This window comes from Sceloporus undulatus, chromosome 1 (genome assembly GCF_019175285.1).
Source record: "Sceloporus undulatus isolate JIND9_A2432 ecotype Alabama chromosome 1, SceUnd_v1.1, whole genome shotgun sequence".
Lineage (NCBI taxonomy): Eukaryota > Metazoa > Chordata > Lepidosauria > Squamata > Phrynosomatidae > Sceloporus > Sceloporus undulatus.
This window is the reverse complement of record NC_056522.1, coordinates 257,936,816-257,940,965: the sequence shown is the minus strand read 5'-3', so window position 1 is coordinate 257,940,965 and position 4,150 is coordinate 257,936,816.

Below are 4,150 nucleotides of genomic sequence, written 5' to 3'. Positions count from 1 at the left end.
AATAGTCCCTGACCAAGTGCTGGTCACTTGGATTCCAAAACACAGCGCTTCAGGATTCCAGGGGAATAGCTGTGTATTTCCCTAGTAATGATCCAGGGCTGGTATTCTAGTTTAGTGAGCTCTTGAATGATTTGTGCTGTCAGACAGGGCCATGGAAAGATGCAGCAGTTGAGTAATCAAGGCAGTCATATAACCAAGAATAAATGTTTGCCCCCCCCCCACACACACACACACTGTTTGTAAAATAGAAAGCAGATCTGAGCAGCTATGAAGAAATACATGCAAGGCTATGTACCTTGCAGAGCAGTATATCTGATTTAGATGCCACCTTTGTCCCAAAATGAGTATTCACACTCTTATTGAGAGCTCACAAGAATGTAAAAACATCATAATCATCTTCTCAATTACTACATTTGTATCTCTAGAAATTATTTTGAAACACACCTGTGAAGTTTCATTCACTAAGGGTTAGTTTGATGGGAGACACAGACACCTGAATTTCACTACTCCATAGTTTCTATCCCACACCTGCCTAAGATACATTTCTTTAAAACGTTGTTTTTATTCTAGTTACAGAATTTGATTTTATTGGGAGAGCATGATCACTTTAGTATAGAATTGTCATTTATTTTTCACATTTTGGTTGATGAGAAAATGGGACACCACAAGTGCTTTAAAAGCTAACTGGTGCAATTAAATGTGGAGATAGCTACACACTTTTAAAGTCTTCATAGAAACTCCAAGGCCATAACCCTACAGTTAATCCCATAAAAATGTTGAATCAGGAGGCTAGCAAACAATAACATGTTTAAATTTTGTTCATCCAAACTTAGCTACAAAATACTTGTGGGTGACCCCGGATAATGATATCTATAACAGGATCAAAATATGATTTGAAAAAGGATGAATAGGTCAAGGAAAATCCTTAACCATCAATATCACCACACAATGCCAGCAAAACAGGCTCGTTGCTATGTGCACGAGTCCTATTAGTTGGGGTTCAAAGGAACACCTGGCCTGTAAATATCCAATCTTTTCCTGTGTGACAAAAGAGAAGAGATTAATCCTAAAACCAGAGATTAGCAATTTTAAGCAGTGGTCAGGAAGCTAGGGCACTCAGCATTTGATATCGTTGGGGGGGGGGGGTGAACACTTTTGTGATTAAAAAATTATTTTGTAAAGATTCAAGACAGTGCTAACTATTAGACATGATAAGGGGCCATTCTGTACTTTTTGGACACATGCTCTTGGTAAATTTGTCACTCTGCAGTTATGCTGATTCAACCACTGGCTTTTAAACACTTTTGAATTCCGTTTTATATTGCAATATATTTATACTCACGTTCGTCTCGAGATGATTCCCAATTTAAAAATAGTTTATTGTATGCCCAAACTCTTGATAGATTCTTTTATGTTCAGGAATGATTATGTCAGATTTAATCATACTAAGTTACTGCCTGATTGAGGACTAGCAAAAAGCAGAAGGCCATTTGTCACAGAAAAGATACTGTAGAGCTCTGAACATATCTTAACAAAGACAGGCAAACTAATTTTTTGTGAAGCCCTTGTATGAATCCTCCATATCCTTTCAGTACTGAACAATCAGAATGTATATACTAATAACGACACCATGTGGTAGTTTCCAGGAAATGTTATAGACACACCAAGTGGCTGAAGAGAAATGTGTACCTTAGGCATTTTTTAAAATTCCGTGGTTAAGGGAAAAAACACAAACACATACACCAGAGGGAATCCAACTATATTTCAAGTTGACACACAGTTAATTTTAAAATAGCTGATCATTCCACTATTCCTTCACAACATAAATAGGAATTTTAGGTTTTCTGCAATATTATTTGTATGCTTATCAAACCTGCCATTGATGGGAAAAGGAAAACCCTTACAAATCTTAGCCCATTTTCAACAATTTATTTGAAAGTATATGATTCAAAGCAAATGATTAAAAATCTACCTGAAAAGGCACAATAGGGTTGGGCATAAATCAAAACAGTTCTCTTTGAACATTTAAACTTTTATAACAGCACAGTGACATGTAATGCCACTAGTAATACAAAGGGGGAAATAAATGGAATAAAAAGTACATTTTTACCTTTTTGACTGTATTTTACTTTCAATGAGTGATATTTTAATATTGTACTAGTTTAATTCTATTTTAATGTGCACTTTTGTATGTTTTTAATTGTACTGTTTTAATTTGTAAGCTGTTTTGTGTCCCAGTTTTGGGGGGAAAGCATAAAGCATATAAACATAAATAATAATAATTGCTGCCTGTTGAATGCACACTCCAGTTTTGATGATCAGAGAAAGATTACGAATGCACTAAGCAACTGCAAACAGCATCTATTTTTTTTTCTCCTTTTTAAATATTTCGAACAACCTAACTATTCTGAGGGCTGTCTTTATCCATAGCATCATAGGGATACTGTAGCAAGAGTTAAAGGGAGATAGTTATTAGGATATCTCTAAAATGTATCACTGACATTTACTAATTTAAAAAAACATTTCTTCAATTCTTATACACCTGCCAAAGGTTTTAGCACAACTCATCTGACAAATATGTGTAACTGCAGTGAAAGATGCACATCTGCTAGCTCAAATATGAAAACAAGACACAAGGACCAATGGCTGGTATTAGCACCAGTGCTAACCACATCCTATCCAGCAACATGTGGAGTGGTAGTTCAATTGCAGCTTCATAAACTACCACCAATGGTCAAGACAAAGCTTGGAATATTATATTAGAAAATTAATTTGATAATGCTAACCACTAGAAATTAGAAAACCAATTTACTACCATAAACACTAGTAACTGAAACTGTTGGTTTAATTCAATTAAATTGGTTAAGTTAATGTTGTTCGTTGTTTAACTCACCGCAGCCAACCATGGAATTTAGAGAAAATGGCACATAGGATGTCACTGCTCACCTTAGACAAGCACATTTGTTTACTGGCTCCTTTAAAAAAAGCTCTCTTAATCCTTTTAAAGCTGCTTGGTTCAACCTGGATTTCCCCTCCACCACATGGAGTACAAACCCCATTATATGATTGTTGCCTAGGAACAGTGGAAGTCCAACCTGTATGGGTCAGATTGCGAAAGCTGTTCCAAAGCTTGGGATCTCATCTTACAACTCTTTTATTCAGTTTGCCACTCACCTGCATCTCTTTTCTTGCCATGTTGTCGACATGACTACTTCACTCATTTTTCAAAATTCTTGTTTGTTAAATATTAATGAGGAGCATCTTCTTTTAGTTACAGCAATGCTACCCAAGGTGGTGGTCCCTTGATAGATGCTGATCCACAAGAGGCCACACAGCACCGGGCCACACAGTACCCAGGAGAGAGAAAACAGCTGTAGCCAATGGGAAGAAATAGTGTACCAATCCCCAGGACATAAAAGAATAACAAATTCTGGTCTCACACATCAGATGGTCTGAGAAATGCTGAGAGGACATTGGTCCACAGCAAGTACAAAAATTAAATGGATAGCTATAAAAATCATTCAGTGAATCTAGAGTGGAGAATTCTTATTCACAAATGGTCTGAGACTTACCCAATCTACCCCCACACCCAAGCAGAACATTTTTCTGTGCAAATGAATCTTTTCTGTCTTTCCGTTCCTAATCGTGAAGTGTAATCTGCAACTGTTAGTGGTAAAGCATACAGGAGCCAGGAATCCCAATTTCAATTCATGGCATCTTTAATTTAAAAGCTCAACCCATTGTGCTCTACAGTCATGTCACCTCAATACTGGTTTAAATTTCTGTCTTGTATTGTGAGTCTAAAGTGATATTTGCACTCAGTTCATTTCAAAAGAATGAACTCTAGCTCTAACTAGACTAGCTGAAGTATACAAAGGAAGAAATATACCTTAGAGACAGACAATTTTTTTATGTTGGATTATCTGAGAAAAATAAAATGATCAGAAGTACATAGAAAAATCCTATCTTTATAAGGATGCATCTGCACTGCACTGCGGAATTAATCCAGTTTGACACCAGTTGAACTACCAGGGCTCAATATTAAGGAATCCTGGGATTTGTAGTTTGTGGTCGCACCAGATCTCTGATAGAGAAGGGTAAATGACTACAAAACTACAAATTCCATAGCACGGAGCCATGGCAGTTAAAG